Genomic DNA, 15037 nt, shown 5'->3' with positions numbered 1-15037 from the left:
ATAATAGTAATAATAATAAGCGAGAAATCAATGGTAAGCGGCTGTTGCGATGATACAAAGTCATTTGAAAATGCTATCAGAGTAGGTGGAGAGAGCTGGACGTCTGGGGAGACTTGTTGTCACTCAGCTTCCAGAGTACACCACAAGGTTCCAATCAGATCGCTTGTTGACTTGTGTGAAAGCTCTATGTGATCCAATAATAAAAAAAAGTATGATCTAATTATGATATTTTGATTTGCCGATTGTATATGATCAAATACGACATAAGACTTTCTCTTAGAGGTTAACATTTATATAATAGAATTCGGGATTTATAGTGAAAAATATGGGAAGTTAAAGTAAATGAAAATTTTAAGATAAAACTAATGACTATAATAAAAAAATCTAAAACAAAAAAACAAAAGGAATAAACGTTGAAAAATAATGAAGAACAAAAAATAAAAAGGGGAAGAATAGAATGTAATAGAGTGGAGGAAACAAGGATTATAAAAAAAACTAGCAGGACCCGATAAGCGGCGGTGCCCGGTGGAAGCATCCCTCCCGGTAAAAAAATCACTACGGTTATTGTTGATGGACATTGCCATCCCTCGTCAATTGCGGTCAATGGCGGCCATGGCCGAAATACGAAAATTATAGGAAGTAAGGAAATGCATAAATGCGAGGGTGAAGTTAATAAATTAAAAAAAATGAAATACAAAGTGAACGTTTTTGTAGTCTCGCAAAAGCGGGATAAACCCCCAAACTTTCTGTAATTTATGTTAAATCTAGTTACCCGGTATTTTTTATAAGGAGGTTTTTATTGAAGGGGGTAAGTGAAATATGTATTTTTCCAAAGTCATTTTACATTACCAATATCCCAGGTTTTCGGTAGTTCCAAAAGTTAGGAAATATTAGTTTAAAAAAAGAGGGATTACTATCATCTCATAACTTTACGTAAAATGGCCACCTGCTTTTTTAAGGGGGCTCATACAAGGAATTAAATATAACCTAAAATGAGCACCCACACGTTGCCCGCCCCGCCACTCAACAAAACTTAGAGGTTTACATTTGCGTGAGAGGACGGTCCAGACAATACACTTTGCAATATATATATATATATATATATATATATATATATATATATATAAATGGACTGTCGAAAATTATATATATATTAGATTTTTTTGGAAAAAGAAATCCATCAAAGTGCTCAATTAAAAGGAAACTCCGAAAATAAGAGCGTATTTATATTTTGCACACAGAAAGTTGTTAGATGAGACAAGTCATTGGAACCGTCGGTTTCAAGCCCGATATTCAGGACCGTTTAAGATATCTATCTCAAGCTATCTTCAGTCAATACTCATCCAATGAGTATTGACTGAAGAGAGCTTGATATGGAGATCTTAAACAATCCTAATTTCAGGCTCGAACCTGACGATACCAATGCCGTGTCTCATCTAACAACTTTCTGTACACAAAATACATTTTATATATATATATATATATATATATATATATATATATATATATATATATATATATATATAACACTGTAAGTATGGTCGACCGAATAGGTTAACTTTGTAAACACACACACACGTGTGTAAGATTTTCGATCGATAGTTTGCAATCCTTAGAATAAATAATTCTTCTTGTATTTCAGCCATGGTTCTCTCCAGAATGTGCTGCTGCCATTGAGCACAGAAATCACTTTTTCCACTGCTTCCAACGTAATAGATGTATGGAAACTAAAGCCGCTTTCAGGACTGCCAGCGACCATTGTAAGAAAGTAATAAAGAACACAAGAGAGTTGTATGCTCAGTCCGTCAAGTCCAAAGTAGCTGAGCAGCGGCTTGGTTCCCACCAGTTTTGGCAAATTGCAAACAGAATCCTGAACAGCAGCGTGTGCTCTATCCCAACTACCATCAATGGACATGAGGTAATCTCGTCAGCATAAGACAAAGCCAAACTCTTTGCGAAGAACTTTGCAGCTAATTCTACCCTTTGCGACCAAGGCCGCCAACCTTCAATATTTCCTGCTGTATCAGAAAACATGCTATGTGATATGCATATATCTGTACGTGATGTTGCCAAACTAATCAAAAACTTTGATTCAAGTAAAGCAACTGGCCCTGACGGTATTCCAATTATAGTACTCAAAAATCTTCAACCAGAACTAGCGCCCATACTTACAAAACTGTTTAAACGTTGTCTTAAGGAGAATAGATTCCCATCAGCCTGGAAAATCTCATCAGTATGCCCTGTATTTAAGAATTCATGTGAGCGCTCATCCCCCTCTCAGTGCAGGACAATAAATCCTGTGCGTCTTAAGTTGCTGGAATCTGTGTTAAAACAGAGGTAATAAACCATCTCAACAAAAATAACCGTCTTAGTGACTCTCAATATGGTTTCCGTTCTGCTAGATCTACATCAGATGTGCTTACAGTTATATCCAATAGAATTAGCAAATCTCTCGACGGAGGCAACGTTTCTAGGGCAATTGCTCTTGACATATCAAAGGCCGTTGATAGGGTATAGCATAAAGGTTTACTTCACAAGATCTCTTGCTATGGTATTGCTGGAAATGTTTTCTCAATTATTAAATCATTTCTTTCTGATATGTTCATAAGAGTAGTAGTTGAGGGGCAAAAATCAAAAGCTCACAGCATTAATGCTGGTGTCCCTCAGGGGTCCATCCTATGCCCAACTCTTTTCCTGATCTACACTAATGATCTTCCAAATCACATCCTTACATCATTTGTATACATTTTTGCTGATGACACTACCATTTATGGTAGCACACCTAAGACAGTAAACGACCAAGTTCTCTCTGATTCTCTCTCCTCTGATCTTGAGCACGTGGTGCAATGGGGAAAGAAGTGGCTGGTTACTTTTAATGCATCTAAAACCAAGCTTCTCTCTTTGCATCATCAACATTCGGATCCACATCTGGCATCAATTGAAATGGATGGCTCTCGTCTTCAGGAGGCCTCAAGTTTTGACAAGCTTCTGGGCTTGACAATTGCTCCTGATCTTAAATGGAGCACGTACATCTAATCTGTTGCCAAGGCCGCTGGAAAAATGGTGGGATCTTTCTATCGATCCAGTAGATATCTCACTGGAGATGTATTTCTCTATCTATATAAGAGCCAGGTACGTTCAGGGATGGAATACTGTTGCCACATCTGGGCAGGAGCTGCTAGAAAGGACTTGTCCTGCCTTGATAGAGTTCAAAATAGATTTGTAGCCTCGTAGCAGATGTCCTTTTCTCTTCCCTGCAACCTCTATCTCACAGAAGAGATGTTGCGAGCTTTGCCCTGATGTATCGTTATTTTCATAGAGTGTGTTCGACTGAGCTTCAGGCTATTGTCCCCCCTCGCTAAACTTTCACAAGAAACACTAGACTAGCTGAAAACACTATCAATAATTCCCCCACTCTTTATCTGTGCCGAAACCTAAACGTAGATTCCATGAACAAAGCTTTTTTTCTTAGAACTGCACGCCTGTGGAATTGCCTTCCGTTTTCCTGCTTTCTGGCTGAGTACAATATGATTGTCTTCAAGTCTAACGTAAATAAGTTCTTGAGCCGTTCCATATGAGTTAACAAATTTGCCAAATTTTCATTACTAATGATTAATATATTTTCCAATTTCTACTGTACACTCTTTAACCCTTATCCTTGAATGGCCTCTTGGCCTTGATAATGTGGTGATGCCTGTGTAAAAAACAATTCTTTTTTACTTTCTATATGAGAGCATTTTATATTTGGGGGGCATTTAAAATATCATTTGACATTATCACTTTCCTAACGGTTTGGTGGCACTGAAAACGAAAATAGCGTTTATAATTAATGTCAACGCGAAGTTTCCCAGATAGGGGATCACTGTCCTGAAATATGTCCTTTATGGCAACCTATTTTTGTAATGGCGGCAATGTACACTGAACACAATTTAACATATACTAAACACACACACATCGACTCGAGACCCCCCCCCCTGAAAACAACTATTAGATGTTTCCGGTTCAGGGAAGGGGCGGTGCAGACAATCGACTTCGGCCAACAAAAAATAAAAATAAAATAAAAAGCCTTTTTTTTTAATAGAATGTCGATAACCCTTTTTTAAACACAAACTCACACAAACACACATATGTAAAATTTTAGACCGATAGTTTCCAATTCTAAAAAGTTGTATTACTAACTGTAATACTTTTTTATTTTCTTTCTAGAAGTGTTTTATATTTTGGGGGGTAGCAGGTGGGGTGAGAGTTGTTTGTGTTCGAGGACGCGACACGATGTTATTATATACATATATATATATATATATACAAAAAAAATTAAAATATTGATCAACCGAGTACTAATGTTATGGAAGGTGCGTATAGTGTAGCCATATTTTAATATGATAAATCATTCGGTATTGTACGCAAGAATGGAATTCTAGAACAATGGATCTTCCGATCTCAGTCAATATAAATGGGCGGACGATTCTTCGGTAGGCATTATTAAGTATGTATAGGGGAAAAGGAAGGTGATGTATGTAATAAGCAGGTAAGAGCGGTGAAATACGAATATCGTAAAAAAATGAAGAATAGTACACGGTGTATTGTGGTAGCGGTGGTAGGACTTGATAGTTAGAGGGAAAAATAGGAACATCTTCCTCTGAACATATGGCGATCGTGATGGTACTTGTCCTAGGATGAAATAAAGGATTTGATTATAAGGAATAAATGTATATAAAACGACGCAGTAAAGCTACATAAGACGGGGGTTGAAGGTTCAGACATAATAAATTTGTATGTGGCATCTGTTATTGAAAACGTAGGGAGATTTCGTGCAGAGCGGAATTTCTGCAATCAAAATATATACAGGATGAAACTGAAAATTGTTGCGAAGATGAAGATGAAGCAGCAGCATTGGCAGAGAAAAATATACAATATGAAACCGTGAAATACGAAACCGAGGTAAAATATAAACCGGAAAAAATCTATAATATAAATCCCACCTGGTTGTTTAATTGTCACGCGATCTGTATCGTTTTAAACATGATGCTTTAGACAACAAATAATGAAAAATTGGCTAAAAACAAATTTCTTCACCCTTAACATTGCACTTTTCTGCAGGAAGTTAGCCGCTTTTTTTTCGCCAATATATTCGAAAGTCATATCTAGTTTCGATTGCTAAGCCTTAATTTATACACTCGCCACTTCCTATTTGGCGATGGACGCAACGGCTAAGCCGCCACGATTTTGTCTTTCACCTTCTTTTCCTCCTTTGTGTACCGGCTAGTTCAGATATAAATCTAAAGATGACGACGACGACAGATGGAAAGCAGGAAACAAGATGCCTAAGTAAGTAAATAATTTCTGTAAATTTAGACATTTAAGATCAAACATAACAGATATCGATATGATTTTAGGTACAACACGATTTGAAAGAGTTAGAAGATGTTGATATTTTTACATTTTAGCAATTTTGAAAATATCCTTTGTCGTGTTAAGCATTCAGAAAGGTTATTTACACACAAAGTAAAGAATTACAAATAAGAAACAAAGAAAGTAGAGGAAAGAAAAACAATACACCAATGAAGGAACAGAAGAACCAGAACAAAAATAAAGAAAAACAAGGAAGGAAGACGAGAGAAAAAAACGAGCAAAAAAATCCAGAAGAAAAGGTAACAGCCCACGTGTTTGTTAACTTTGTTGAAGCATAATACGAATTAAAATACACTTGCAAATCTGTTTTTGGTTGGATAAGAAAAATGTCAAAAAAGCCGCACATGCAGAGTGTCCCTCCATAACTGAAGAATCTGGAAAGAGAATTTCGAGAGTTATCAAGATATAGAAGAGAACTGCTATATATAAGGCGAAGGTTGTGGAAGTGAAAATATCCCGGAAAATCTGTTCCGACTAAAATTTACGTTCACCATGGCTAATGTTTGTTCAAAATCAAAAAGTAAATCTAAAGTGTGGTTAATCAGAAAAGTACAAACAAACGAACGATGTCGGGGCATTTTTACCTCTATAATGACGGCTAGGAGGGGCAACCAGAGTTATCCCAGAAAATCGGTTTAGGCAAAGATTTAATTACACCGTTACTAATGTTTGTGCAAAATTCGTAATAAAAAAAAAATCCAAGGCGTAGTTATTAAGAAAAGTGCGAACAAACGAACGGTGTATATTATTCGGTCCAATCCATCCTCAATAATCAACAGTACTATTTATGTACGAGAGAAACTATAAAACCAAAGTAATTTTAGATACCAAGATAATCAGACAGGATGACAGAGAGGTAAAAACTCGTACTCATGGCCTGTGCAGCTAGCTCTCAGCAATTTTGTCATTGTTAAGACATTTTGTTAGCGACTGTTCGTGACAACGTCAACAATACGCGGCGTTTCATATCTAAGCGTTCTTACACGCTTTCGTCTCACATAATGTCACATATGTGGTACGCCTCTTCCCATATCGGGCTGACTAATGTCATTACTTGCCCCCTTGCTGATCAGATGTGGCACCGATTTTAGATCAAACCAGAATACCTTCTGAAAATATTTTTGTGTCATGTTCGGGCAATGTCATTCTGACCGCACTCAGTGACATCGTCTAACATCCATCTATCTAAAGAGAGGAGGAATAATGCAAGCGCATAGAAAACTTGAAGAAACACGGAAAGAGGAAAAGCAGAATGGAAAATAAAAGCGAAAAGATCCAATATGAAAATTGGAGTTAAATATGAAAAAGTAAAAAGCAAACGAATGACGGACGAAAATGATAAAACAGGAATAAAAAAAAAACAACAAAGATGACGAAAATATTACTCATTAGAAAAAATGAAACCAAAGGATGAATATTAAAAACATACTTAAAAAAGGTTAAGAAAAAAAAAAGATAAAAACGCGGAAATCTTAAATGATAGACTTTGCAATTATCATAAATATGCCCTAACATTTTAGATCTCTTTGTATATCAGGTTCTGAATGTTACTCCGAACACATAAATAGTGCAGGGAGTGTTAGACTCTCTTACACATGGTTATCTAAAATTAGAAAAATGAAAATAATTGCGTCTTAAATGGTAGACTTTAGAATTATGACAAATATTTCTGTAGTATTAATTCTTCTAATTCATTCATCTCCAAAAAACAAAGCCTGTTCTGATTGCTATCAACACGCAGGAGCTGAGAGAGGAAGAAGAAAAAGTAGAAGTAGAAGCGCTAGGTGTCGTTGGTTTTATGGGGAAGAGGGTGAGACTAACCGCGGAGAGAGAAGTCCCTCCCGAAAGAAAGTGAGGCTGAAAGACCAAGAATTTTTCAATTTCGTACCATTCTTTTTGTATATTATACTTTATATCGTATATTGAACGTATAAGTAGTACAGGGATTGTTAGGTCTTTTAATGTATCACTACGCATGGTTACTCAAAATGAAGAGCTCTGGAAAAAGTAATGACCAAAAGTGGGTTTTCCAAATATGGGGAGCCTGTCATCAGGTAACTTGTGATGGATATATTAGAAGGAAACTGTAAAACTATTTAGTTCTCCATATATATCAATGAATTCCTGTCACGTTTCAAGTGTTATTGCTCCCCGACACTTTTCGCAATAACTACCACTTGGAATGTTTTTAAATTTTGCACAAACATAAAACATGCCATAAGTAAAAAAGTAACAGAATGGATTTTCCGGTAAAATTCAGTTGCCCCTCCCCCCGGGTGCCTTCTGGGTTAAAATGACTAAAATTGACACTTTTTTGTGTCAAAAAAATTTGATGCTTCAGATTTTATAAAACTTTCTGAAAAGTTGTAACAAACTGATTTCTATATAATTTTGTTTGTCTATACTTTGCGATAACTTTTTGGTGTGCCCCAGGGCTCTTTTAAGGCGAACACACTCCATTTTTGGGACTATTTTACCATAATCGTTCAAAATTTTCTGTGTATATCTATTTAGCAGTTTTGCATGGTGCTGAACTCAAATTTAAATATGGTAAGGCTTTGAGGACTTTGAGGGCTAAATGAGTGGGGGGGGGAATAAGGAATTAGTCATTTGTTTTGCATGTTGCAGAACTCAAATTTTACATATATTAGGCCTAAAACTGCAGCGTTTGTTTATTTTGGCCATGATTTCATGTCCCCTTGGGAAATTTGGGGCTGAATTGAGGGGGCAAATTCTGAACTTAGTACGGGAGACCATGCATGTTTCACTTGTGTTGATAGAAACGATAGCTATAACTTAATTGATACATATTTATGTACGAGACAATATAATATAGTATTACTATAATAACTGAATTTTCTGTTCGATTTGAGAGAAATAAAATATCGTGCTAGACGATTTTTTTTTTTTATCAATCCGTATTATTATAAACATGTTTCTCGGTCCATTCATCTATAGCCTTGAATCCCTGGAGTGGCATAAGCCATCCAAAACTTTGTAGATGCTTTTGTAGCGAGGAGTTCTTTTTTCGGGGTGAGGGTGCTGGCTGGCCTCACGCGCAACCTTGCCAGAACATACATACAGCGCCTGGCTTTCCCAATTGGGTACGCATCTGGACTGGCTCAATATTGCTTAACGTCTGAGATTTGGCGAGAACAGGTGCGACAACGTTGTGGTGCCGAAGTAGACGCGGTGTGTCAACGTGATTATGCCGTACTATGTTCCCTGATATATTCATAAGATAATTATACATGAATATTTAGTATTGAGTAAAATATGTATATTCTATTTTATTAGTGATTTTGTTCATAAAATACCAGGAAATTTCCAAAAGTAAAAACTCTGAAGAGCTACACAATACTTCTTGCAACACCACATATATTGCCTTGTTCGTTTTTCATACGCATTGATATACTGTACAAAGAAATTTGCTATCCAATCCTTATGAAATAATTTATTTTTATATGTTCTTTATATTGCCACTATCAATTATTTAGAACTTATGTTACCGTGCTAAAATAATTATTTAGAAAGCCATTCTTAATATACGGGAAAACAGTTTTGTAATTTTTCTGTACTATCACAGAATTTTATAATAAAAATAAAACTATCGTAAAGGATGAATTTAATTTGAAAATACGATTTTTAAAATTAGCACGCTAATAAAAGTTGATAAACACCGTTATTATTATTATTATGATTATATGAGAGACTTAAAGCAGATATGAATTGGGTTTAAACGCTGCATATTATTGCATCATTGTTTTCTAAAGCAATGCAGATTAAGTGAGGTTTTACGTATGTGAGGGGCAAGCGTTTAAATATGGTATATGAAGTACTATACGAGGTGCAGTGGGAGCACACGTGAACTTAAAACGATGGACACAATGCTAAATAGTAACGCATCATATCTTAAAGGAGACCCAAACAACCGGTGAATAAAAATTCGTGAAGTGGACAGATTGACAGGTTAATGATGATGAATACCATAAGAGGATTGAAAATCCCGAAGAAACACTCGTCTAGCTGAAAACACTATCAGTAATTCCCCCCACTCCATATAAGTTATCAAATTTACCGAATTTTCATTACTAATGATTACTATATTTTCCAATTTCTACTGTACACTCTTTAACCCTTATCCTTGAGTGACCGCTTGGCTTTGATAATGTGATGATGGCTGTGTAAAAAAAAGTACCGACAGTACACAACATGCCTTCTAGAATACTTAACCGACTCTAACATTTGTTATAATAACACGACTTTTGGAATATGAAGAAGAAAAAAAAAGGACAAAATATCTGGGACGCGAGAGTCCGATGTTGTTGAAACTTAATATTTTTGCTTTCCATAGACTCTTAATAGATTCCTCCGCCGAGGATTTTCCCATAAACATGGACAGAGAATAAATACAGTTTCCTTATTTCCCCATTTAGTCAGGAGTTTCCTGATTTTCTTTATTTTAGGTTACGATTATTGGCCTTCGGGACAAGATCAAAGTGTAGTATCTGCCGGAGCAGATACTGCAAGCAAAGACCATATGTGGGGGCGACCCCACATATAATACCTTGGCTAATGTAGGGGCAACTCTTCATACCAATTGTCACTATCCAGCTCCCCTACTCCCCGGTGAGTTGTTCCCCATTTCCCCTTCACTCCTCACATTAAAAATCGGCCTTGTGCCTAATTTGCTCGGTGGGGGAGCAAATAAATACCTGGCCTTCGGGACAAAATCAAAGTGCAGTATCTGTCCCGACAGGTACTGCAACCTATGACAAGCAAAGACCAGCTATGACTAGCAAAGACCATATGTGGGGGTAACCCCACATATCTGACCTTGGTCACTGAAGGGGCAACCCTTCATACCAACAGTTTCTAATCCAGCTCCCACTTCCCACCTCTCGGGAGCTGGATCCCCCCTTTCCCTCCCTCCTCCCCCTATCTCCACATAAGAAAACGGCCTCCTGCCTAATTTGCTCAGTAATAAATATCCAAAGTGTAGTATCTGTTCTTCAGATGCTGCACTTACATTTCTTGTTCTGTCAATGGAGGAGAAATCCTTCACGACTGAGACACATTTTATTTTTGTTCCTTTTCTCTACGGTAAAAAAAGACCATGGTGTCTAACTCTTTCCCGTGGGGAGCCATTGTAAATAGGAACGAATAAGGTTTATAAAGAATGCTCTCCGTTTTAGTGTCTTTCAATTTATTTACTTTTATATGAATTGTCATAGCTCTAGCCTCCGCATCAGTGTAAACAAACTTCATACATATCCATATAGCAGGCATTCTGCAAGATCACTATAAGTTGCCTTAATAACGTACTGCCAGTATTTAGCTTTCCAAATGTTCAGTTTCTCTTGATTCATGTGGCAGTTTACGGTGATCCAGGGGAAACGTTCTCTGCAATTAGAATCCAAGATGACTTCATGTTTGGGTTCGATTTCATCGGTCATCGGCAATCGTCATTTCCTGCACTGATGATTACAAAAGAATGAGAGTAGTGCCTGTAGGCATAATATATATATATATATATATATATATATATATATATATATATATCGACAGTACATAAAGTAGATGTACATTTCTTCTCCTGAAGATAAGAGATGCTTTCGGGGGGAAAAATTGGGGAATAAATACAATCTACACTTGAAAAAATAACAAGTTACAGAAAGAAAAATAAAATCAGTTACAGAAATGAAAATAAAATCAGTTACAGAAATGAAAATAAAATCAGTTACAGAAATGAAAATAAAATCAGTTACAGAAATGAAAATAAAATCAGTTACAGAAATGAAAATAAAATCAGTTACAGAAATGAAAATAAAATCAGTTACAGAAATGAAAATAAAATCAGTTACAGAAATGAAAATAAAATCAGTTACAGAAATGAAAATAAAATCAGTTACAGAAAGAATATTCAATTATTTATCTGCTTACACGGACTGTATAATTTCTGCATTAAAACCCCTTCAAAAACATCTTATATAACACAATATATGTGTTCTTATATGAAAAACAGTTGATAGAAAATATAAATTTGTAATTATTACGCATTTCATATTCGACGTTACAAACTTATAAATAAAAAACAAACAAAAGTCAATGTAAGCAGCACCTATTACGCACGCGTATGTTTTTACTTATGAACTGGCAAATCTCACTTTTCCAAAAAAAAAAAAAACATTTTTTTTTTATAAGAATATTAAAAGAATGTGATTTGCAAAATGTGCCTTTCCCTATGACCTCGAGGCATGTTACTATATTCGTAATTAATATTTTCCTCAATTAATTCACAGTTAATATGGCCATTAGTCATTAAATACAATCTTCGTTATCGTGTTTATCTCGAGTTGATCTGAAGATTGGATTGGCTGCTTTCGGCTATGTGGAAATGATGCGCTATTTTATCACAATTTGAGATTTGTAACACATTAGCAGCCGTACGGCGTTGCCTGGTTGTAAAATATGATAAATATTAGATTTTAATTCTTCAAGATTTATTATCAGGGAGCTTATTTTCTTGATTATTATTCAATATATAATAATGATTTCAAAAGTTATTAAATATATGCTTTGGCTACACTCCGGGAGAATCGGAACAAGAACGTTTAATGCACCAGGCTTTATCGTTATACAGGGTGCACCAATGTATTTGACCCCATTTGGTAGACCAATAATTTTGACAATTTTCGTTGGAATGACCTTAAATTTTCACAGCTTGTATAGAAACGTTTTAAGTTATTGTGTGTAACATTTGGCATTTCTATCTTTTCGGGTTAAGAAATATCGTTCACTTCAAAAGAAAAAGCATTTTGCGTTTTAGAGTATGCTCGGAGTCAATCACCGAAGAGGTTCAGCGTGCCTTCTTCAAATTTTGCAAAAAAGGCACCAACTACAAAACAAATTAGGACTTAGCACAAAAGATTTCAAGAAAAGGGCTGCTTATGCATACCTAAATGTTTCAGCGAATTTGGCACGAGCTCGAATACCGACTCTATGTATGCGGAGTCAGAGGCAGCGCTCATATTGAACATTTATGAAAATGCGTCATAGAACGAACAAATAATTTGTAAATTTAACCAATTAAACTTATGACCATCAATATAAAGTGTATTTAGTTTCATTAAGATTTGTGAAGTAGTTTCCGAGATATGGGCATTTAGAATGGTGTCAACCATTTTGGAAGACCCTGTATGTCTGTCCAGCGTGGTTACCGTTTTAAATACCGACCCATATATATCTTACTTCATGTCTCTGGGTGTGTTCTCTGATAGGTATGCAAAGGCGTCGGAATTCGATAATCAAAAACATCCGATTAAATAAGGAACAGTCCAATTATACCCCAAAAACCCACAAATTGGCCTGGCGTACAAAAATCAACGAACGGTTCTTAATGAAACAGGAACGTTTTCAAAATGAAAGTTATATACCAAAGCACAATAAAATCATGATACTTGACTTTTGCTTTATCAATTTTAATTCTTTTTTTATAAAATCACGAGTAGATTCTCTACAGTGCAATGTAGACTGCGATGTATTGTAATCCCTGCTAGAAGGCATGTGAAGCTTACTATTGGTGCGCTACTGTTTGTCTCTAATAAGCACATACGCTTTGATCAGAAAATGGTCGATTTAATCAAAACGATGTTAAAAGTATTAAGTGAGAAATAACCATTTATTCCTTAGTCAATCGCAAGCAACATCGGATCTCTAAAAGTGTGTGTATATGTCTAGCTTGATTATTGCACAATCTACAGACGATAACATTGATAGATCTGCGTAGACAGTACGTAATGTTTATATTAAATATATACTCACATGTGTTTACACGAAAGTAAGAAGTGTTAAAATATACAAGAATGTCTTTAAAATAAATCTACTCCGTCATTCAGGATCGAATTTACTCTTGAATTCTGAAATACATTTATTTAAAAGACATTCTTCTACACAACCTTTAATATAAACAACATTATTGTATCCAAACATCACACACACACACACACAGTGTAAAAAAGCTTTGAGTTAATAAAAATGTAAAAAATATATGAAGAATGCCGTTTTAGTTTCCGGAAAAAAAACTAAATGTAACCTATCGCAGACTTAGCAGCTACACAATCCGTCTTTTAAAAAGTGTATAATTACAAAAGAGAATTCAACCATATAAGAATGAAAAAATATAAGAGAGAACGCCTTAACTAAAATTGTTAAAAAGAAAGACTTAGCACTTGCATAAGCCGATTTATCAAAAGTGTTCAATTACAAAAGAGTAGGTAACTATATATAGATGGAAACTAAAGCCTTAATTAAAAAAAAAATAAATAGAAAACGGGGATCCTTAGTTGCGTACCATATATCCGTTTCGCGAATTTAGATATAGGACAATTCATGGCTCTCCAGTGGATAAAGCCACTACCCAATTTCCAAATGTAGAATACTCTTACTATACATTACTTTATTTTTTATTTCGGACTATTAGTCTCATCTTTATTAGTTGTTGTTTATCATCTTTTATTGGTTTGTTTATGCACAACGTTTCGGCCAACTATTCCTCTGGCCTTCTTCAGGTGGTAACCGCGACAGATAGGAACTTCAAATCTCCCAATTGCATTCTTAACATTGGGAGATTCGAAGTTTCTATCCGTCGCGGTTACCACCTGACGAAGGCCAGAGGAATAGTTGGCCGAAACGTTGTGAATAAACAAACCAATAAAAGATGAAAAACAACAACTAATAAAGATGAGACTAATAGTCCGAAATAAAAATTAATATATATAATGCTCATCTCAAAAATGAATTCCAATTAAGGAATAATATATATACTCTTACTATTTATACTAATATATATATATATATATATATATATATATATATATATAAACTAACACATACATTTATATATATCTATATCTCTATTAAAGTGAACGTGTCTGCGTATATTTCCCTACGCAATAACTGTCAATTTTAAGTCTACAGACTCGAAATTTGATATACTGGGTACTGAGATTTGGGAAAATCTATGTAATCCGTTTTCGGCCAGAAATTTAGCTGTTAAGTGGTTCAAAGTTCAAAGATTTGACCTTTGAAAACAATACCAATCTCCCCCGCCAAATTTAGGTATAATCAATTGAAAATTTAGATATAGGTTCCTTGGACATGGATCTAACTTCAAAACTTGATTTGAGCCCAAAACAATAAAGGTTAAGGGGTCATAAAAGGGGTCAATGTTAAAAAAAATTGACCGCTTTTTTTTTGCGCAACATACACCTCCATACACCCGGGTAACGCCGGGCTGAAATGCTAGTATATATATATATATATATATATATATATATATATATATATTACAATGTGTATATAGTATAGAAAGTTGCGTTACAAAATAAAGAGATTAGCTATTGTATAAACCAAAACGGGGTTCAAATCGTACAATGCTTACTGCATCTCTTTACTGTATCAGCCGCTCCCACTGTCTTATTCTTACTCTATCTATTCTCAACCGGATTTGTGAATAAATGAAAACAACCTGTTTTAGCCGTCCTCGAACTCATCGTAAGCTTCCGCTAATTAGTATTCACTTACGGCCTACACACTTTTGTAACGACGGCTTTATTTCCACACA

General features: G+C 35.3%; 1 long non-coding RNA gene across 1 annotated transcript in view; it reads right to left on the bottom strand.

Moving 5' to 3' along the window:
• The window catches only part of LOC145241665 (uncharacterized), a 209601-nt gene that overhangs the window by 24560 nt on the left and 170004 nt on the right, over positions 1-15037 (bottom strand). The window lies entirely within an intron of this gene.

The sequence above is a fragment of the Euprymna scolopes genome, chromosome 20 (genome assembly GCF_053919585.1).
Source record: "Euprymna scolopes isolate OS-2025 chromosome 20, ASM5391958v1, whole genome shotgun sequence".
In the NCBI taxonomy this organism is placed as follows: Eukaryota; Metazoa; Mollusca; class Cephalopoda; order Sepiida; family Sepiolidae; genus Euprymna; species Euprymna scolopes.
Note: the sequence above shows the minus strand (reverse complement) of the source record. Positions and strands in the feature narration are given on the sequence as shown.